A 23,788-nucleotide genomic window follows, 5' to 3' on the forward strand; every position below is an offset into this window, starting at 1 on the left:
CTGTTCCTCTCCATACGGCTCATCCCCTGTTCCACTCCATACGGCTCATCCCTTGTTCCTCCCCATATGGCTCATCCCCTGTTCCTCTCCATACGGCTCATCCCCTGTTCCTCTCCATACGGCTCATCCTCTGTTACTCTCCATATGGCTCATCCCCTGTTCTGTACCATAATGCTCATCCCCTGTTCCTCTCCATACGGTTCATCCCCTGTTCCTCTCCATACGGCTCATCCCCTGTTCCTCTCCATATGGCTCATCCCCTGTTCTGTCCCATAACGCTCATCCCCTATTCCTCTCCATACGGCTCATCCCCTGTTCTGTCCCATACGGCTCATCCCCTGTTCCTCTCCATACGGCTCATCACCTGTTCTGTCCCATACGGCTCATCCCCTGTTCCTCTCCATACGGCTCATCCCCTGTTCTGTCCCATAACGCTCATCCCCTATTCCTCTCCATACGGCTCATCCCCTGTTCTGTACCATACGGCTCATCCCCTGTTCTGTACCATACGGTTCATCCCCTGTTCCTCTCCATACGGCTCATCCCCTGTTCCTCTCCATATGGCTCATCCCCTGTTCTGTCCCATAACGCTCATCCCCTGTTCCTCTCCATACGGCTCATCCCCTGTTCTGTCCCATACGGCTCATCCCCTGTTCCTCTCCATACGGCTCACCCCCTGTTCTGTCCCATACGGCTCATTCCCTGTTCCTCTCCATACGGCTCATCCCCTGTTCCTCTCCATACGGCTCATCCCTTGTTCCTCCCCATATGGCTCATCCCCTGTTCCTCTCCATACGGCTCATCCCCTGTTACTCTCCATATGGCTCATCCCCTGTTCTGTACCATAATGCTCATCCCCTGTTCCTCTCCATACGGTTCATCCCCTGTTCCTCTCCATACGGCTCATCCCCTGTTCCTCTCCATATGGCTCATCCCCTGTTCTGTCCCATAACGCTCATCCCCTATTCCTCTCCATACGGCTCATCCCCTGTTCTGTCCCATACGGCTCATCCCCTGTTCCTCTCCATACGGCTCATCCCCTGTTCCTCTCCATACGGCTCATCCTCTGTTCCTCTCCATACGGCTCACCCCCTGTTCTGTCCCATACGGCTCATTCCCTTGTTCCTCCCCATATGGCTCATCCCCTGTTCCTCTCCATACGGCTCATCCCCTGTTCCTCTCCATACGGCTCATCCCTTGTTCCTCTCCATATGGCTCATCCCCTGTTCCTTTCCATACGGCTCATCCCCTGTTCTGTCAAATACGGCTCATCCCCTGTTCTGTCCCATACGGCTCATCCTCTGTTCCTCTCCATACGGCTCATCACCTGTTCTGTCCCATATGGCTCATCCCCTGTTCCTCTCCATACGGCTCATCCCCTGTTCCTCTCCATACGACTCATCCCCTGTTCTGTCCCATAACGCTCATCTCCTGTTCCTCTCCATACGGCTCATTCCCTGTTCCTCTCCATATGGCTCATCCCCTGTTCTGTACCATACGTCTCATCCCCTGTTCCTCTCCATACGGCTCATCCCCTGTTCTGTACCATACGGCTCATCCCCTGTTCTGTACCATACGGTTCATCCCCTGTTCCTCTCCATACGGCTCATCCCCTGTTCCTCTCCATATGGCTCATCCCCTGTTCTGTCCCATAACGCTCATCCCCTATTCCTCTCCATACGGCTCATCCCCTGTTCTGTCCCATACGGCTCATCCCCTGTTCCTCTCCATACGGCTCACCCCCTGTTCTGTCCCATACGGCTCATTCCCTGTTCCTCTCCATACGGCTCATCCCCTGTTCCTCTCCATACGGCTCATCCCCTGTTCCTCTCCATATGGCTCATCCCCTGTTCTGTCCCATAACGCTCATCCCCTATTCCTCTCCATACGGCTCATCCCCTGTTCTGTCCCATACGGCTCATCCCTTGTTCCTCCCCATATGGCTCATCCCCTGTTCCTCTCCATACGGCTCATCCCCTGTTCCTCTCCATACGGCTCATCCTCTGTTACTCTCCATATGGCTCATCCCCTGTTCTGTACCATAATGCTCATCCCCTGTTCCTCTCCATACGGTTCATCCCCTGTTCCTCTCCATACGGCTCATCCCCTGTTCCTCTCCATATGGCTCATCCCCTGTTCTGTCCCATAACGCTCATCCCCTATTCCTCTCCATACGGCTCATCCCCTGTTCTGTCCCATACGGCTCATCCCCTGTTCCTCTCCATACGGCTCATCACCTGTTCTGTCCCATACGGCTCATCCCCTGTTCCTCTCCATACGGCTCATCCCCTGTTCTGTCCCATAACGCTCATCCCCTATTCCTCTCCATACGGCTCATCCCCTGTTCTGTACCATACGGTTCATCCCCTGTTCCTCTCCATACGGCTCATCCCCTGTTCCTCTCCATATGGCTCATCCCCTGTTCTGTCCCATAACGCTCATCCCCTATTCCTCTCCATACGGCTCATCCCCTGTTCTGTCCCATACGGCTCATCCCCTGTTCCTCTCCATACGGCTCACCCCCTGTTCTGTCCCATACGGCTCATTCCCTGTTCCTCTCCATACGGCTCATCCCCTGTTCCTCTCCATACGGCTCATCCCTTGTTCCTCCCCATATGGCTCATCCCCTGTTCCTCTCCATACGGCTCATCCCCTGTTACTCTCCATATGGCTCATCCCCTGTTCTGTACCATAATGCTCATCCCCTGTTCCTCTCCATACGGTTCATCACCTGTTCCTCTCCATACGGCTCATCCCCTGTTCCTCTCCATATGGCTCATCCCCTGTTCTGTCCCATAACGCTCATCCCCTATTCCTCTCCATACGGCTCATCCCCTGTTCTGTCCCATACGGCTCATCCCCTGTTCCTCTCCATACGGCTCATCCCCTGTTCCTCTCCATACGGCTCATCCTCTGTTCCTCTCCATACGGCTCACCCCCTGTTCTGTCCCATACGGCTCATTCCCTTGTTCCTCCCCATATGGCTCATCCCCTGTTCCTCTCCATACGGCTCATCCCCTGTTCCTCTCCATACGGCTCATCCCTTGTTCCTCTCCATATGGCTCATCCCCTGTTCCTTTCCATACGGCTCATCCCCTATTCTGTCAAATACGGCTCATCCCCTGTTCTGTCCCATACGGCTCATCCTCTGTTCCTCTCCATACGGCTCATCACCTGTTCTGTCCCATATGGCTCATCCCCTGTTCCTCTCCATACGGCTCATCCCATGTTCCTCTCCATACGACTCATCCCCTGTTCTGTCCCATAACGCTCATCTCCTGTTCCTCTCCATACGGCTCATTCCCTGTTCCTCTCCATATGGCTCATCCCCTGTTCTGTACCATACGTCACATCCCCTGTTCCTCTCCATACGGCTCATCCCCTGTTCTGTACCATACGGCTCATCCCCTGTTCTGTACCATACGGTTCATCCCCTGTTCCTCTCCATACGGCTCATCCCCTGTTCCTCTCCATATGGCTCATCCCCTGTTTTGTCCCATAACGCTCATCCCCTATTCCTCTCCATACGGCTCATCCCCTGTTCTGTCCCATACGGCTCATCCCCTGTTCCTCTCCATACGGCTCACCCCCTGTTCTGTCCCATACGGCTCATTCCCTGTTCCTCTCCATACGGCTCATCCCCTGTTCCTCTCCATACGGCTCATCCCCTGTTCCTCTCCATATGGCTCATCCCCTGTTCTGTCCCATAACGCTCATCCCCTATTCCTCTCCATACGGCTCATCCCCTGTTCTGTCCCATACGGCTCATCCCCTGTTCCTCTCCATACGGCTCACCCCCTGTTCTGTCCCATACGGCTCATTCCCTGTTCCTCTCCATACGGCTCATCCCCTGTTCCTCTCCATACGGCTCATCCCTTGTTCCTCCCCATATGGCTCATCCCCTGTTCCTCTCCATACGGCTCATCCCCTGTTCCTCTCCATACGGCTCATCCCCTGTTACTCTCCATATGGCTCATCCCCTGTTCTGTACCATAATGCTCATCCCCTGTTCCTCTCCATACGGTTCATCCCCTGTTCCTCTCCATACGGCTCATCCCCTGTTCCTCTCCATATGGCTCATCCCCTGTTCTGTCCCATAATGCTCATCCCCTATTCCTCTCCATACGGCTCATCCCCTGTTCTGTCCCATACGGCTCATCCCCTGTTCCTCTCCATACGGCTCATCCCCTGTTCCTCTCCATACGGCTCATCCTCTGTTCCTCTCCATACGGCTCACCCCCTGTTCTGTCCCATACGGCTCATTCCCTTGTTCCTCCCCATATGGCTCATCCCCTGTTCCTCTCCATACGGCTCATCCCCTGTTCCTCTCCATACGGCTCATCCCTTGTTCCTCTCCATATGGCTCATCCCCTGTTCCTTTCCATACGGCTCATCCCCTATTCTGTCAAATACGGCTCATCCCCTGTTCTGTCCCATACGGCTCATCCTCTGTTCCTCTCCATACGGCTCATCACCTGTTGTGTCCCATATGGCTCATCCCCTGTTCTTCTCCATACGGCTCATCCCCTGTTCCTCTCCATACGACTCATCCCCTGTTCTGTCCCATAACGCTCATCTCCTGTTCCTCTCCATACAGCTCATCCCCTGTTCTGTACCATATGGCTCATCCCCTGTTCCTCTCCATACGGCTCATCCCCTGTTCCTCTCCATACGGCTCATTCCCTGTTCCTCTCCATACGGCTCATCCCCTGTTCTGTCCCATACGGCTCATTCCCTGTTCTGTCCCATACGGCTCATTCCCTGTTCTGTACCATGCGGCTCATCCCCTGTTCCTCTCCATATGGCTCATCCCCTGTTCCTCTCCATTCGACTCATCCCCTGTTCCTCTCCATATGGCTCATCCCCTGTTCTGTACCATACGTCACATCCCCTGTTCCTCTCCATACGGCTCATCCCCTGTTCCTCTCCATATGGCTCATCCCCTGTTCCTCTCCATACGGCTCATCCCCTGTTCCTCTCCATACGGCTCATCCTCTGTTCCTCTGCATACGGCTCACCCCCTGTTCTGTCCCATACGGCTCATTCCCTTGTTCCTCCCCATATGGCTCATCCCCTGTTCCTCTCCATACGGCTCATCCCCTGTTCCTCTCCATACGGCTCATCCCTTGTTCCTCTCCATATGGCTCATCCCCTGTTCCTTTCCATACGGCTCATCCCCTATTCTGTCAAATACGGCTCATCCCCTGTTCTGTCCCATACGGCTCATCCTCTGTTCCTCTCCATACGGCTCATCACCTGTTCTGTCCCATATGGCTCATCCCCTGTTCCTCTCCATACGGCTCATCCCCTGTTCCTCTCCATACGACTCATCCCCTGTTCTGTCCCATAACGCTCATCTCCTGTTCCTCTCCATACAGCTCATCCCCTGTTCTGTACCATATGGCTCATCCCCTGTTCCTCTCCATACGGCTCATCCCCTGTTCCTCTCCATACGGCTCATTCCCTGTTCCTCTCCATATGGCTCATCCCCTGTTCTGTACCATACGTCACATCCCCTGTTCCTCTCCATACGGCTCATCCCCTGTTCTGTACCATACGGCTCATCCCCTGTTCTGTACCATACGGTTCATCCCCTGTTCCTCTCCATACGGCTCATCCCCTGTTCCTCTCCATACGGCTCATTCCCTGTTCCTCTCCATATGGCTCATCCCCTGTTCTGTACCATACGTCACATCCCCTGTTCCTCTCCATACGGCTCATCCCCTGTTCTGTACCATACGGCTCATCCCCTGTTCTGTACCATACGGTTCATTCCCTGTTCCTCTCCATATGGCTCATCCCCTGTTCTGTACCATACGTCACATCCCCTGTTCCTCTCCATACGGCTCATCCCCTGTTCTGTACCATACGGCTCATCCCCTGTTCTGTACCATACGGTTCATCCCCTGTTCCTCTCCATACGGCTCATCCCCTGTTCCTCTCCATATGGCTCATCCCCTGTTCTGTCCCATAACGCTCATCCCCTATTCCTCTCCATACGGCTCATCCCCTGTTCTGTCCCATACGGCTCATCCCCTGTTCTGTACCATACGGTTCATCCCCTGTTCCTCTCCATACGGCTCATCCCCTGTTCCTCTCCATATGGCTCATCCCCTGTTCTGTACCATACGTCACATCCCCTGTTCCTCTCCATACGGCTCATCCCCTGTTCCTCTCCATATGGCTCATCCCCTGTTCCTCTCCATACGGCTCATCCCCTGTTCCTCTCCATACGGCTCATCCTCTGTTCCTCTGCATACGGCTCACCCCCTGTTCTGTCCCATACGGCTCATTCCCTTGTTCCTCCCCATATGGCTCATCCCCTGTTCCTCTCCATACGGCTCATCCCCTGTTCCTCTCCATACGGCTCATCCCTTGTTCCTCTCCATATGGCTCATCCCCTGTTCCTTTCCATACGGCTCATCCCCTATTCTGTCAAATACGGCTCATCCCCTGTTCTGTCCCATACGGCTCATCCTCTGTTCCTCTCCATACGGCTCATCACCTGTTCTGTCCCATATGGCTCATCCCCTGTTCCTCTCCATACGGCTCATCCCCTGTTCCTCTCCATACGACTCATCCCCTGTTCTGTCCCATAACGCTCATCTCCTGTTCCTCTCCATACAGCTCATCCCCTGTTCTGTACCATATGGCTCATCCCCTGTTCCTCTCCATACGGCTCATCCCCTGTTCCTCTCCATACGGCTCATTCCCTGTTCCTCTCCATATGGCTCATCCCCTGTTCTGTACCATACGTCACATCCCCTGTTCCTCTCCATACGGCTCATCCCCTGTTCTGTACCATACGGCTCATCCCCTGTTCTGTACCATACGGTTCATCCCCTGTTCCTCTCCATACGGCTCATCCCCTGTTCCTCTCCATACGGCTCATTCCCTGTTCCTCTCCATATGGCTCATCCCCTGTTCTGTACCATACGTCACATCCCCTGTTCCTCTCCATACGGCTCATCCCCTGTTCTGTACCATACGGCTCATCCCCTGTTCTGTACCATACGGTTCATTCCCTGTTCCTCTCCATATGGCTCATCCCCTGTTCTGTACCATACGTCACATCCCCTGTTCCTCTCCATACGGCTCATCCCCTGTTCTGTACCATACGGCTCATCCCCTGTTCTGTACCATACGGTTCATCCCCTGTTCCTCTCCATACGGCTCATCCCCTGTTCCTCTCCATATGGCTCATCCCCTGTTCTGTCCCATAACGCTCATCCCCTATTCCTCTCCATACGGCTCATCCCCTGTTCTGTCCCATACGGCTCATCCCCTGTTCCTCTCCATACGGCTCACCCCCTGTTCTGTCCCATACGGCTCATTCCCTGTTCCTCTCCATACGGCTCATCCCCTGTTCTGTCCCATAACGCTCATCCCCTATTCCTCTCCATACGGCTCATCCCCTGTTCTGTCCCATACGGCTCATCCCCTGTTCCTCTCCATACGGCTCACCCCCTGTTCTGTCCCATACGGCTCATTCCCTGTTCCTCTCCATACGGCTCATCCCCTGTTCCTCTCCATACGGCTCATCCCTTGTTCCTCCCCATATGGCTCATCCCCTGTTCCTCTCCATACGGCTCATCCCCTGTTCCTCTCCATACGGCTCATCCCCTGTTACTCTCCATATGGCTCATCCCCTGTTCTGTACCATAATGCTCATCCCCTGTTCCTCTCCATATGGCTCATCCCCTGTTCTGTCCCATAACGCTCATCCCCTATTCCTCTCCATACGGCTCATCCCCTGTTCTGTCCCATACGGCTCATCCCCTGTTCCTCTCCATACGGCTCATCCCCTGTTCCTCTCCATACGGCTCATCCTCTGTTCCTCTCCATACGGCTCACCCCCTGTTCTGTCCCATACGGCTCATTCCCTTGTTCCTCCCCATATGGCTCATCCCCTGTTCCTCTCCATACGGCTCATCCCCTGTTCCTCTCCATACGGCTCATCCCTTGTTCCTCTCCATATGGCTCATCCCCTGTTCCTTTCCATACGGCTCATCCCCTATTCTGTCAAATACGGCTCATCCCCTGTTCTGTCCCATACGGCTCATCCTCTGTTCCTCTCCATACGGCTCATCACCTGTTCTGTCCCATATGGCTCATCCCCTGTTCCTCTCCATACGGCTCATCCCCTGTTCCTCTCCATACGGCTCATTCCCTGTTCCTCTCCATACTGCTCATCCCCTGTTCTGTCCCATACGGCTCATTCCCTGTTCTGTCCCATACGGCTCATTCCCTGTTCTGTACCATGCGGCTCATCCCCTGTTCCTCTCCATATGGCTCATCCCCTGTTCCTCTCCATTCGACTCATCCCCTGTTCCTCTCCATATGGCTCATCCCCTGTTCTGTACCATACGTCACATCCCCTGTTCCTCTCCATACGGCTCATCCCCTGTTCCTCTCCATATGGCTCATCCCCTGTTCCTCTCCATACAGTGAGACTTTACGACATATTCAAAGGGCACACACATACATTTCATTTCAGATATCCAGTGCGGCTTAGCGCTATTCCTGCCATGTCTGCACTTTAGCTACCTGTGTTGTTTTGCATTACATTCTATTTTATGCTCTATCACATTTGTATAGATTCTTGGTCCGCGTCCAAGAACAAGAAAACATCAGAGCTGATTTGAGAGATCATTACAGTAGTCCTGACATGCAGCTGTCTACCATGAAGATTTCAAATCCATTGTGAAAAAAACTAACCAGTTCAATGAAAGCTCCCTAATGCTGTTTGTTGTGACTGGTTTGGAATTTGATTAAATAATCCTACCGGCTGGAGAATGGGAATTGACATGCTAGCATTAGGTACGCTAATTTGAGTGCCAGTCTTCAATATGAATATGACAAACATGGAATAATGGTTTAGAACACGCTGAAAGAAATCTGATCAATCCAATTCCCTAAAGTGTCTGCATAAAGAGCATATATCCATAGAATTTTCATCCCTCTTCGTGACACAAGTTTGGTTTTCCGGCTGAAATCCGTCTTTGAATATCACTCAGAAAGAAGACAGGGAAAACCGTGTGTAATTTCTGCTCATTAGTTAGTAGGGAGAAGATTAAATTAATTTATGTGTCTTGACACAGTGTGGAAATGGAATATTACATGACTGTGTGACAAAACGGAATTAAATATTCACTCTCTTTTTAATTAGCTGTTGGATGGTCCTATGGAATGACAGTGTGGACCCAGGCAGATACAAAGGGAGATTGGCCCTGCTCTCCCTCTATCCCCTGCTCTCTCCCAACATGGGATACACTGACTTTGCTTCCTTAAATTTGTCCACTTGATTAAAAAGGAGTGATCTGACTTCGGCCTCAGCCAGAAGGACATTATAATAACATCCAGGGGATTCATATAAAAGGATTACAGGGATCCATTACTTAGATCTGAAGTTTGGTAATAGGCTTTAGGATTGTCTGGCAGACTTCATCAGGTCTACGTGTGTGGGTGCTGTACTTCTCTCTGTCTGCCTGTCTGACTGTGACAAACTACCTGTCTATCAAACTACCTGTCTGTCTGACTGTTTGTCAGACGACCTGTCTGTCTGTCTGCCTGTCTGTCAAACTACCCGTCTGTCTGTCTATCTCTGTCTGTCTGTCTGTCTAACTAATTGTCTGACTCTCTGTCTAACTAGCTGTCTGTCTAACTACCTGTCTGTCTGACTCTCTGTCTGACTGTATGTCTAACTGCCTGTCTAACTACCTGTCTGTCAAGCTACCTGTCTGTCGAACTACCTGTCTGTCAGTCTTTCTAACTACCTGTCTGTCTGTCAAACTACATGGCTGTCTGACTGTCTGTCAAACTACCTGTCTGTCTGAGTGTCTGTCAAACGACCTGTCTGTCTGACTGCCTGTCTAACTACCGGGCTGTCTGACTGCCTGTCTGTCTGTCAAACTACCTGTCTGTCTGACTGTCTGTCTAACTACCTGTCTGTCAAGCTACCTGTCTAATTACCTATCTGTCTAACTACCTGTCTGTCGAACTACCAGTCTATCTGTCAGTCTTTCTAACTACCTGTCTGTCTGTCAAACTACATGGCTGTCTGACTGTCTGTCAAACTACCTGTCTGTCTGACTGTCTGTCTAACTACCTGTCTGTCAACCTACCTGTCTAACTACCCGTCTGTCTAACTACTGAAGTTTATTTAGTGCTTTATCCTGGTAGCCGGAAAGTAGAGCATTGCAGTAGTCTAACCTAGAAGTAACAAAAGCATGGATAAATTTTTCTGCATCATTTTTGGACAGAAAGTTTCAGATTTTTGCAATGTTACGTAGATGGAAAAAAATCTGTCCTTGAAACAGTCTTGATATGGTCGTCAAAAGAGAGATCAGGGTCCAGAGTAACGCCGCGGTCCTTCACAGTTTTATTTGAGACGACTGTACAACCATTACGATTAATTGTCAGATTCAACAGAAGATCTTTGTTTCTTGGGACCTAGAACAAGCATCTCTGTTTTGTTTAAAAGTAAAAATATTGCAGCCATCCACTTCCTTATGTCTGAAACACAGTCTTCTAGCGAGGGCAATTTTGGGGCTTCACCATGTTTCATTGAAATGTACAGCTGTGTGTCATCCGCATAGCAGTGAAAGTTAACATTATGTTTTTGAATGACATCCCCAAGAGGTAAAATATATAATGAAAACAATAGTGGTCCTAAAACGGGAACTTTGAGGAACACCGAAATGTACAGTTGATTTGTCAGAGGACAAACCATTCACAGAGACAAACTGATATCTTTCCGACAGATAAGATCTAAAGCAGGCCAGAACTTGTCCGGGTAGACCAATTTGGGTTTACAATCTCTCCAAAAGAATGTGATGATCGATGGCATCACTAAGGTCTAGGAGCACGAGGACAGATGCAGAGCCTCAGTCTGACGCCATTAAAAGGTCATTTACCACCTTCACAAGTGCAGTCTCAGTGCTATGATGGGGTCTAAAACCAGACTGAAGCGTTTCGTATACATTGTCTTCAGAAAGGCAGTGAGTTGCTGCACAACAGCCTTTTCTAACATTTTTGAGAGGAATGGAAGATTCGATATAGGCCGATACTTTTTTATATTTTCTGGGTCAAGGTTTGGCTTTTTCAAGAGAGGCTTTATTACTGCCACTTTTAGTGAATTTGATACACATCCGGTGGATAGATAGCCGTTTATTATGTTCAACATAGGAGGGCCAAGCAAAGGAAGCAGCTCTTTCAGTAGTTTAGTCGGAATAGGGTCCAGTATGTAACTTGAAGGTTTAGAGGCCATGATTATTTTCATCATTGTGTCAAGAGAGATAGTACTAAAACACTTGAGTGTCTCTTGATCCTAGGTCCTGGCAGAGTTGTGCAGACTCAGGACAACTGAGCTTTGGAGGAATACGCAGATTTAAAGAGGAGTCCATAATTTGCTTTCTAATGATCATGATCTTTTCCTCAAAGAAGTTCATTAATTTATTACTGCTGAAGTGAAAGCCATCCTCTCTTGGGGAATGCTGCTTTTTAGTTAGCTTTGCGACAGTATCAAAAATACATTTCGGATTGTTTTTATTTTCCTCAATTAAATTGGAAAAATAGGATGATCGAGCAGCAGTGAGAGCTCTTTGATACTGCACGGTACTGTCTTTCCAAGCTAGTCGGAAGAATTCCATTTTGGTGTGGCGCCATTTCCGTTCCAATTTTCTGGAAGCTTGCTTCAGAGCTCGGGTATTTTCTGTATACCAGGGAGCTAGTTTCTTATGACAAACGTTTTTAGTTTTTAGGGGTGCAACTGCATCTAGGGTATTGCGCAAGGTTAAATTAGTTCCTCGGTTAGGTGGTTAACTGATTTTTGTCCTCTGACGTCCTTGGGTAGGCAGAGGGAGTCTGGAAGGGCATCAAGGAATCTTTGTGTTGTCTGAGAATTTATAGCACGACTTTTGATGCTCCTTGGTTGGGGTCTGAGCAGATTATTTGTTGCGATTGCAAACGTAATAAAATGGTGGTCCGATAGTCCAGGATTATGAGGAAAAACATTAAGATCCACAACATTTATTCAATGGGACAAAACTAGGTCCAGAGTATGACTGTGACAGTGAGTAGGTCCAGAGACATGTTGGACAAAACCCACTGAGTCGATGATGGCTCCGAAAGCCTTTTGGAGTGGGTCTGTGGACTTTTCCATGTGAATATTAAAGTCACCAAAAAATGTGAATATTATCTACTATGACTACAAGGTCCGATAGGAATTCAGGGAACTCAGTGAGGAACGCTGTATATGGCCCAGGAGGCCTGTAAACAGTAGCTATAAAAAGTGATTGAGTAGGCTGCATATATTTCATGACTAGAAGCTCAAAAGACGAAAACGTCTGTTTTTTTGTTGTAAATTGACATTTGCTATCGTAAATGTTAGCAACACCCCCGCCTTTGCAGGATGCATGGGGGATATGGTCACTAGTGTAACCAGGAGGTGAGGCCTCATTTAACACAGTAAATTCATCAGGCTTAAGCCATGTTTCAGTCAGGCCAATCACATCAAGATTATGATCAGTGATTAGTTCACTGACTATAACTGCCTTGGTGAGGGATCTAACATTAAGTAGCCCTATTTTGAGATGTGAGGTATCACAATCTCTTTCAATAATGGCAGGAATGGAGGAGGTCTTTATTCTAGTGAGATTGCTGAAGCGAACACCTCCATGTTTAGTTTTGCCCAACCTAGGTCGAGGCACAGACACGGCCTCAATGGGCATAGCTGAGCTGACTACACTGACTGTGCTAGTGGCAGACTCCACTAAGCTGGCAGGCTGGCTAACCCTATCTCACTGTGGAGCTAGAGGAGTTAGAGCCCTGTCTGGTGGATAAGATGAGAGCACCCCTCCAGCTAGGATGGAGTCCGTCACTCCTCAGCAGGCCAGGCTTGGTCCTGTTTGTGGTTGAGTCCCAGAAAGAGGGCCAATTATCTACAAATTATATATTTTGGGAGGGGCAGAAAACAGTTTTCAACCAGCGATTGAGTTGTGAGACTCTGCTTTAGCGCTCATCACTCCCCCTAACTGGGAGGGAGCCAGAGACAAATATTAAATGCCGACACATCTTTTTAGCTGATTTACACGCTGAAGCTATGTTGCACTAGGTGACCTCTGACTGTTTCATACTAACATCATTGGTGCTGACGTGGATAACAATATCTCTTTACACTCGCCAGTTTTAGCTTTAGCCAGCACCATCTTCAGATTAGCCTTAACGTCGGTAGTCCTGCCCCCTGGTAAACAGTGTATGATCGCTGGATGATTCGTTTTAAGTCTAATACTGAGGATAATGGAGTCGCCAATGACTAGGGTTTTCAATTTGTCAGAGCTAATGGTGGAAAGCTTCGGCGTCTCAGACCCCGTAACGGGAGGAGTAGAGACAGGAGAAGGCTCGGCCTCAGACTCTGCTGCTTAATGGGGAAAACTGGTTGAAGTTTCTGTCGGCTGAATGAGCAACACAGGTTGAGCATTCCTACAGCATTCCTACAGCATTCCTACAGCATTTCCCTCCAGAAGCCATGAGAAAGTTGTCCGGCTGCAGGGACTGTGCCAGGGGATTTATACTACTAGCTATCTGTACTTACTGGTGGCACAGACGCTGTTTCATCCTTACTACTCTGAAATTACCCTTGCCTAACGATTGCGTCTGAAGCTGGGTCTGAAGCACAGCTATCCTCGCAGTAAGGCGGTTGTTCTCCTGTATATTATGAGTACAGCGACTGCAATTAGAAGGCATCATGTTACAGTTACTACTTGGCTTCGGCTGTTGGAAGTCCTGTAGAACCATGTCCAGATAAAGCATCATGTTAATGTTACTACTTAGCTTCGGCTGTTTGAGGTCCTGACGAACCACATCCAGATAAAGCATCATGTTAATGTTACTACTGGTTGGCTGGTGGAGGTCCTGTAGAACCGTGTCCAGATAAAGCATCATGTTAATGTTACTACTTGGCTTAGGCTGGTGGAGGTCCTGATGAACCACGTCCAGATAAAGCATCATGTTAATGTTACTACTTAGCTTCGGCTGGTGGAGGTCCTGACAAACCACATCCAGATAAAGCATCATGTTAATGTTACTACTTGGCTTCTGCTGTTGGAGGTCCTGACGAACCACATCCAGATAAAGCATCATGTTAATGTTACTACTTAGCTTCGGCTGTTGGAGGTCCTGACGAACCACATCCAGATAAAGCATCATGTTAATGTTACTACTTGGCTTCGGCTGTTGGAGGTCCTGACGAACCACGTCCAGATAAAGCATCATGTTAATGTTACTACTTAGGTTCGGCTGTTGGAGGTCCTGACGAACCACGTCCAGATAAAGCATCATGTTAATGTTACTACTTAGCTTCGGCTGTTGGAGGTCCTGACGAACCACGTCCAGATAAAGCATCATGTTAATGTTACTACTTGGCTTCGGCTGTTGGAGGTCCTGACGAACCACGCCCAGATAAAGCGTCCGGAGTGAAAAGTTGAAGGAAAAAAAGTTGAGTGAAGGAAAAACTAAAAATATAAACGGTAATTAAAAAGTAAAAGCCGTAAAGTTGTCAGGTAGCAAAGTAAGGTTTGCCTGTCTGTCAAACTACCTGTTTCTGTCTGACTGTCTGTCAAACTACCTGTCTGTCTGACTGTCTGTCTAACTACCGGTCTGTCTGACTGTCTGTCTAACTACCGGTCTGTCTGTCTGTCTGTCTGCCTGCCTGCCTGCCTGCCTGCCTGCCTGCCTGCCTGCCTGTCTGTCTGTCTGTCTGTCTGTCTGACTACCTGGTCTGTCTGTCTGTCTAACTACCTGTCTGTCTGTCTAACTACCTGGTCTGTCTGACTGTCTGTCTATCTACCTACCTACCTACCTACCTACCTACCTACCTACCTACCTACCTACCTACCTACCTACCTACCTGCCTGCCTGCCTGCCTGCCTGCCTGCCTGCCTGCCTGCCTGCCTGCCTGCCTGCCTGCCTGCCTGCCTGCCTGCCTGCCTGCCTGCCTGCCTGCCTGCCTGCCTGCCTGTCTGTCTGTCTGTCTGTCTGTCTGTCTGTCTGTCTGTCTGTGTGTACTATAGATCTCCCTGGTCACTGTGCCTCCCATGGAGCCTGGCGGTCCAGTGGTGCGCCTCAGAGCTCTGCTCTTCCACCATGACCTGTATGCCAGGCACCTGTGAGTCCAGCTGCACCTCGCCACCCACCGCCCAGGACAGGGGATAAGACGGAAGGAGAGTGGGGGTGAGGGGGTGGGATTGGTATTAGACAGAGCCATTTACATAGAGGGCCGTTGTTTTAGAAATGTAATTCCATGATGCTTAGACGAGGCAGTGTTTCTGGCAGACCAGGTGACATCAGGGTTGTAAGGCAGACTAGAATTAATGGAAAAAATAAGACAGAAAACCAAGATTGAGGGAAGTAGGTCTGGTGAGTGAATGATAGTGTTCCTGAACCTTCCATCTCCTGTGTGTGTGTAGGGTTTTGGGTCAAACAATATATCCCCATTTTCCATTTGAATTGTGGCGACAGTGGCGACAATGATGATGATGATTATATCGCTAACTGTATAGTTATTTATGAGTGTTATTGTTTTTAGCAATCCTGGTATTATTTCCCAGTCAGTCATCATACTTAGATAGATGAGCAATGGTGACGTTTGTCCAGTGGCCATCTCCATGGGGTTGGGGGGAGGGGACTCCTCAGAACTCCTCCACTCCCTCACTCTGAGGAATTTGTGTGTGTGGTGTGTGTGTGTGTGTGTGATGGATAGCTGGAGCGTCCCTTAAGTAATGTAGTTCTACCTGAGTGGATCAGTTGCAATCATGAGATGATGATGAGCTTGACAGGCGTGCAATACACACACACACACACACACACACACACACAAAAGTAGAGGGACATATTTTATATCATTAATCTGCATTGAACAATGCTTGCAGAGTTTACAGTTTACAGATGATCCATTTATACTGATGAATATATACCAGACCAATTTAATCTCCAAGATGACGTAGCAGTGCAGACGTTTTTTTGTTCGTCCTCTTGTGTACTTTTGTATTTTTCGTCATTTTTTGTATATATTTCAAGTTTATTTTCAATCTCTTTTCCATTTTAAATGAAATATACCTTCCGGTAACTTGCCTCACCCAACGTGTTACGGAACCGCAATTTTTTTTAGACCTTGTAGCCAGAACCCCATCGGAAGCTAGCCATCAGGAGCTAACCAGCTAATTAGCTACTAGCTATTTAGTCATTGTTAGCCACTGCTAGTGGCCTTTTCCTTCTGCACAGACACCAACCCTTTTTTTTTGCCTGGATAATACTTGCCGGCCTACCACTATCGGACTGTTTCTCCACTACAATGCTGGATTCCTGCCGTAAACCCTGGACCATTACACCTGATCTTCACAGCTAGCTAGCTGCCACCGAGTGACCCAGCCCTGCAGCTAGCCCTGAGCCAGGCCCACCTCCCGGCCTACTCAGTGTTCACCCGGACTCCACCCAAACACGGATAGAATCCACTACTCCACCAGTTCCTTGCCGTAAGCTCTGGACACTGGCACCGGATCATCGCTGCTACTGAGTGGCTATAGTGGCTAATGCCCCTGCCCCAAAGCTAGCACCAGTTAGCTGCGAGCCAGGCGCATCTCCCGGCTAGCAAAGGAAATTATTACAACAACAATACCTCTCTCGCCGTCTGGCTTGGACCCCTTGTCGACACGGCACCCCGTCGTACCACCTCGACTGATCTGCCGATGAATACTCCATCCGCTGTGCCTGCAACCGGCCGCTGTCGGACGTCGTGGAAGACGCTTCTACTAGCCCCGGCCTGCTAACTTGCTAACAAACGCTGTGTCTCCTGCGTGCCAGCGTAGTAACGAACACACCGCGGCTTCCCTGCTCCATCTATTGTTGTTCACTGGACCCTATGATCACTTGGCTACATAGCTGATGCCTGCTGGACTGTTCATTAATCACGGTCCTCCATTCTGTTTATTTTTGTTTATCTGTCAGCCCCAGCCGTGAACTCAGGCCCTGTATGTAGCTAACCGACCCTTTTTGCCCATTCATCGCCATTTTACCTGTTGTGGCTGTCTTAGCTGATTAGCTGTTGTGGTCTTACCCGTTGTTGTCTTAGCTAGCTCCAATCCACACCTGTGGCTGCTTTATGCCTCGCTTTATGTCTCTCTCAAATGTCAATACTGTTTACTGTTGTTTAGGATAGTTATCATTGTTTTAGTTTACTGTGGAGCCCCTAGTCCCACTCTACATGCCTCAGATTCCTCCTTTGTCCCACCTCCCACACATGCGGTGACCTCACCCAGTATAACCAGCACGTCCAGAGATGCGAACTCTCTTATCATCACTCGGTGCCTGGGCTTACCCCCACTGTACCCGCACCCCACCATACCCATGTCTGCACATTATACCCTGAATCTATTCTACCATGCCCAGAAATCTGCTCCTTTTATTCTCGTCCGAGATCCCTAAAGATTGTAAAGCTTCCCTCTCTTCAAAGGGGGTGACACTCTAGACCCAAAATGCTAAAGACCTAGATCAATCCTGCCCTTCCTCTCTAAAGTCTTCGAAAGCCTAGTTAATAAACAGATCACTGACCATTTCGAATCCCACCGTACCTTCTCCGCTGTACAATCCGGTTTCCGAGCTGGTCACAGGTGCACCTCAGCCACACTCAAGGTACTAAATGATATCATAACCACCATCGATAAAAGACAGTACTGTGCAGCCGTGTTCATCGACCTGGCCAAGGCTTTCGACTCTGTCAATCACCATATTCTTATCGGCAGACTAAACAGCCTTGGTTTCTCAAATGACTGCCTCGCCTGGTTCACCAACTACTTCTCAGACAGAGTTCAGTGTGTCAAATTGGAAGGCCTGTTGTCCGGACCCCTGGCAGTCTCTATGGGGGTACAGTGGTTCAATTCTCGGACCGACTCTTTTCTCTGTATATATCAATGATGTCGCTGTTGCTGCTGGTGATTCTCTGATCCACCTCTATGCAGACGACACCATTCTGTATACTTCTGGCCATTCTTTGGACACTGTATTAACTAACCTCTAAACAAGCTTCAATGCCATACAACACTCCTTCCGTGGCCTCCAACTGCTCTTAAACGCTACTAAAACCAAATGCATGCTTTTCAACCGTTCGCTGCCTGCACCCGCACGCCCGACTAGCATCACCACCCTGGATGGTTCTAACCTAGAATATGTGGACAACTACAAATACCTAGGTGTCTGGCTAGACTGTAAACTCTCATTCCAGACTCATATTAAACATCTCCAATCTAAAAATCAAATCTAGAATCGGCTTTCTATTTCGCACCAATGCCCCCTTCACTCACGTCGCCAAACTTTCCCTAGTAAAACTGACTATCCTACCAATCCTCGACTTTGGCAATGTCATCTACAAGATACCGTCCAATACTCTACACAGCAAACTGGATGCAGTCTATCACAGTGCCATCCGTTTTGTTACCAAAGCCCCTTATACCACCCACCACTGCGGCCTGTAAGCTCTAGTCGGCTGGCCCTCGCTCCAGGTCTATGCTAGGTAAAGCTCCGCCTTATCTTAGCTTACTGTCACAATAACAACACCCACCCGCAGCACGTGCTCCACCAGGTATATCTCACTGGTCATCCCCAAAGCCAACTCCTCCTTTGGCCTTCCAGTTCTCTGCTGCCAGTGACTGGAACGAATTGCAAAAATTGCTGAAGCTGGAGACTTATATTTCCCTCACTAACTTTAAAGATCAGCTATTTGAGCAGCTAACCGATCGCTGCAGCTGTACATAGTCCATCTGTAAATAACCCACCTAATCTACCTACCTCATCCCCATACTGTTTTTATTTACTTTCTGCTTTTTTGCACACCAGTATTTCTACTTGCATATCATCACCTGCTCATTATTCACTCCAGTGTTAATCTGCTAAAATGTAATTACTTCGCTACCATGGCCTATTTATTGCCTTACCTCCTCATGCCACTTGCACACACTGTCTATAGACTTTCTTTTTTATATTGTGTTATTGAATGTACGCTTGTTTACTCCATGTGTAACTCTGTGTTGTTTTTGTCACCCTGCTTTGCTTTATCTTGACCAGGTCGCAGTTGTAAATGAGAACTTGTTCTCAACTGGCCTACCTGGCTAAATAAAGGTGAAATATATACTGTATATATTTTTTTTAAATCTGAGTGTCTTCCTCAATGGCACCTTGGCTTCCTAGGATTTGAACTAGCAACCCTATGAGAACAATGGTGTTGTGCCATTTCAAATAGAACAGGTAAGCTATAGCTACCTACAGCAATAGCTGTCTTAACAGTAAAGAGTTCTCTCCCTGAGTACTTTAAAAAGTAAAAGCATGTAGACAACACATATGCAGATACTCCATCTCCTTCGGTCATTTTCCACAGAATAAGCATCAAGTGTCTCAGTCGGCAGCCCTGTTCAACAGAGTAGTGTATGTCCTCCCGGCAGAGTAGTCTGTCCTCCCGACAGAGTAGTGTCTGTCCTCCCGATAGTGTCTGTCCTCCAAATAGAGTAGTGTCTGTCCTCCCAATAGAGTAGGGTCTGTCCTCCCAATAGAGTAGTGTCTGTCCTCCCGACAGTGTAGTGTCTGTCCTCTAGACAGAGTAGTGTCTGTCTTCCTGATAGAGTAGTGTCTGTCCTCCAGACAGAGCAGTGTCTGTCCTCCCGATAGAGTAGTGTCTGTCCTCTAGACAGAATAGTGTCTGTCCTCCCAACAGATTAGTGTCTGTCCTACCGACAGAGTAGTGTCTGTCTTCCAGACAGAGTAGTGTCTATCCTCCAGACAGAGTAGTGTCTATCCTCCCGACAGAGTAGTGTCTGTCTTCCAGACAGAGTAGTGTCTATCCTCCAGACAGAGTAGTGTCTATCCTCCAGACAGAGTAGTGTCTGTCCTCTAGACAGAGTAGTGTCTGTCCTCTTGATAGAGTAGAGTCTGTCCTCCCGATAAAGTAGTGTCTGTCTTCCAGACAGAGTAGTGTCTGTCCTCCCAATAGAGTAGTGTCTGTCCTCTAGACAGAATAGTGTCTGTCCTCCCAACAGATTAGTGTCTGTCCTACCGACAGAGTTGTGTCTGTCTTCCAGACAGAGTAGTGTCTATCCTCCAGACAGAGTAGTGTCTATCCTCCCGACAGAGTAGTGTCTGTCTTCCAGACAGAGTAGTGTCTATCCTCCAGACAGAGTAGTGTCTATCCTCCAGACAGAGTAGTGTCTGTCCTCTAGACAGAGTAGTGTCTGTCCTCTTGATAGAGTAGAGTCTGTCCTCCCGATAAAGTAGTGTCTGTCTTCCAGACAGAGTAGTGTCTGTCCTCCCAATAGAGTAGTGTCTGTCCTCTAGACAGAGTAGTGTCTGTCCTCCCGATAGTGTCTGTCCTCCAAACAGAGTAGTGTCTGTCCTCCCGATAGTGTCTGTCCTCCAAATAGAGTAGTGTCTGTCCTCCCGATAGGGTAGTGTCTGTCCTCTAGACAGAGCAGTGTCTGTCCTCTAGACAGAGCAGTGTCTGTCCTCCTGATAGAGTAGTTAGTGTCTGTCCTCCTAATAGAGTAGTGTCTGTCCTCCAGACAGAGTAGTGTCTGTCCTCCCGACAGAGTAGTGTCCCAGTGTGAGGAGAGTGTGACACGTCCTCTGAGCTGCATCTTGGAGCACTGACGTTCCCTATGTCCATGGACCCTATGACAATGACACACCGCGTATCCCACTGGGGAGGACCTGTATCTGCCACGCCCATCTCCCAGGCCAGCACGGGACAGTTAGGAGCTATCGGGTTCCCTTTCAATCCTCAAACCTGCCACCATTAACATGGTGTTCAGAGTACTGCCCTCCAGGAGGAGAGATGAACCCCCTCTGAGGTCCAACATGCATCCAGAGCCCAGCTCCGTCCAACCCACCCTCTCTGGCCACTTCGCATGGAATAGTCCCTGCCATGCTGCAGAGGAGAAACTGAATCCCTACATCGGCAGTGTGTTAAGGAACAGGTTGTTAGGAAACTGACTACGGAGGGTAATTACACAATGTTCCATATCTTTAGGGAAGGTTTGTCTCACTCTCTACAAGACAGATGGAAAATGGGCTGATGTCATCATGGAGAACATTTGCTAATGAGGAGACGATGGTATTCTGCTTGGCTAATAATACAGGGTGGTACGTGTGTGTACCTGACGTGTTCCTCCTGCTCTGCCTCTGCCCAAGAAGAGTGTGTCCTGTGGTGTCCAGGCTGTTCTACACACCAGCTAGTTCTGGAGAGGAACCCACGGAAGGTACACTAGGAAACTCTCATCTGACCACCCTTTTCACCGTCAAATATCTAACCTTACCTCCCTCTTGATTGATTTCCATATCCTCACCTTCACTGTCAATACTTGATACAAAATAATGTGCGTTTCTAAGTACCTCATAATATCATTTCTTAAAGAAGAGAGATCTGGCTGGTTTGGTGTTGGGTGAGGCGGCACTGACATTTATCGGGGTTGCATGGAGACATTATCAGTAATAACAATGATTGATATTGATGGCTGCGTGCCAGACTGGCATCAGGCTGTTGTCCCATTGATTCCCATTACCTTCTGTCAGGCTCTGCTTGGTTCCTTGATAGTAAGTTAGCACATGACCTCAGATGAAACCTCCTCATTACAAGAAATTATGGAAATACTGTTTCAACATGTCTCTGTGGAGATGTTTTTATAGACCTAACTATATCCTTAGGGGTTCATTCCTTGTTGTGAAGATGCATTGTTTTGGTCAACGTTGTCATTTTGTCCCCCTAGGTTTTGGACCAGTTTAATTTCACCTACAGAACAGAGCAGAGCAGAACAGAAGGATAAAGGTCCACATGTCACATCCGTACAAGGAATTTGGTTCAAATGAGACACAATATTTCCTTAGCAAGAAATTCTATGGGAATCTGTAACGTTTGATTAGCTCCAGGTCCTCATTTAGCCTGCACTCAAAATGTATGTTTCCATCACCTCATGGGGAACACATTTGCTTCTAAAACCCATAACTTTTGCCATATTGAATGTGTTTTGCTATTTTGGATTTTAAACTTTTAATGTCTACACGCAGCCATATCTAATATATTGGAGGAGTCAGTTGTTTTACTGAGGCAGGGATCTGTTTGTCAGGTTAAGGCTTTTCTCAAGTCAGAGGCAGCTCCATTCTGACCCAAACCAACACAGAGGTCCACAGTCGCCTGTTGAAGCCATTTTACTACTGTTTCTTTCCAGCTGTGAGACGTCATCATCTGTCAAGTGACAGACGTGATTGAGATCCCTCTCATTTTCTCCTCTTTCTCTTTCCCCCACCACATCTCTTTTTATGTCTTGTCTCTCTCCATCTTTCTTTTACATATCTCTTTCCCCCACCACATCTCTTTTTCTGTCTTGTCTCTCTCCATCTTTCTCTGACATATCTCTTTCCCCCACCACATCTCTTTTTCTGTCTTGTCTCTCTCCATCTTTCTCTGACATATCTCTTTCCCCCACCACATATATTTTTCTGTCTTGTCTCTCTCCATCTTTCTCTGACATATCTCTTTCCCCCACCACATCTCTTTTTCTGTCTTGTCTCTCTCCATCTTTCTCTGACATATCTCTTTCCCCACCACATCTCTTTTTCTGTCTTGTCTCTCTCCATCTTTCTCTGACATATCTCTTTCCCCACCACATCTATTTTTCTGTCTTGTCTCTCTCTGACATATCTCTTTCCCCACCACATCTCTTTTTCTGTCTTGTCTCTCTCCATCTTTCTCTGACATATCTCTTTCCCCCACCACATATATTTTTCTGTCTTGTCTCTCTCTGACATATCTCTTTCCCCACCACATCTATTTTTCTGTCTTGTCTCTCTCTGACATATCTCTTTCCCCACCACATCTATTTTTCTGTCTTGTCTCTCTCTGACATATCTCTTTCCCCACCACATCTATTTTTCTGTCTTGTCTCTCTCTGACATATCTCTTTCCCCACCACATCTCTTTTTCTGTCTTGTCTCTCTCCATCTTTCTCTGACATATCTCTTTCCCCACCACATCTATTTTTCTGTCTTGTCTCTCTCTGACATATCTCTTTCTCCCACCACATCTCTTTTTCTGTCTTGTATCTCTCCATCTTTCTCTGACATATCTCTTTCCCCACCACATCTATTTTTCTGTCTTGTCTCTCTCCATCTTTCTCTGACATATCTCTTTCCCCACCACATCTCTTTTTCTGTCTTGTCTCTCTCTGACATATCTCTTTCTCCCACCACATCTCTTTTTCTGTCTTGTCTCTCTCCATCTTTCTCTGACATATCTCTTTCCCCCACCACATCTCTTTTTCTGTCTTGTCTCTCTCCATCTTTCTCTGACATATCTCTTTCCTCACCACATCTATTTTTCTGTCTTGTCTCTCTCTGACATATCTCTTTCTCCCACCACATCTCTTTTTCTGTCTTGTCTCTCTCCATCTTTCTCTGACATATCTCTTTCCCCACCACATCTCTTTTTCTGTCTTGTCTCTCTCTGACATATCTCTTTCTCCCACCACATCTCTTTTTCTGTCTTGTCTCTCTCCATCTTTCTCTGACATATCTCTTTCCCCACCACATCTCTTTTTCTGTCTTGTCTCTCTCTGACATATCTCTTTCTCCCACCACATCTCTTTTTCTGTCTTGTCTCTCTCCATCTTTCTCTGACATATCTCTTTCCCCACCACATCTCTTTTTCTGTCTTGTCTCTCTCCAACTTTCTCTGACATATCTCTTTCCCCACCAC

This window comes from Oncorhynchus clarkii, chromosome 29 (genome assembly GCF_045791955.1).
Source record: "Oncorhynchus clarkii lewisi isolate Uvic-CL-2024 chromosome 29, UVic_Ocla_1.0, whole genome shotgun sequence".
NCBI lineage: Eukaryota > Metazoa > Chordata > Actinopteri > Salmoniformes > Salmonidae > Oncorhynchus > Oncorhynchus clarkii.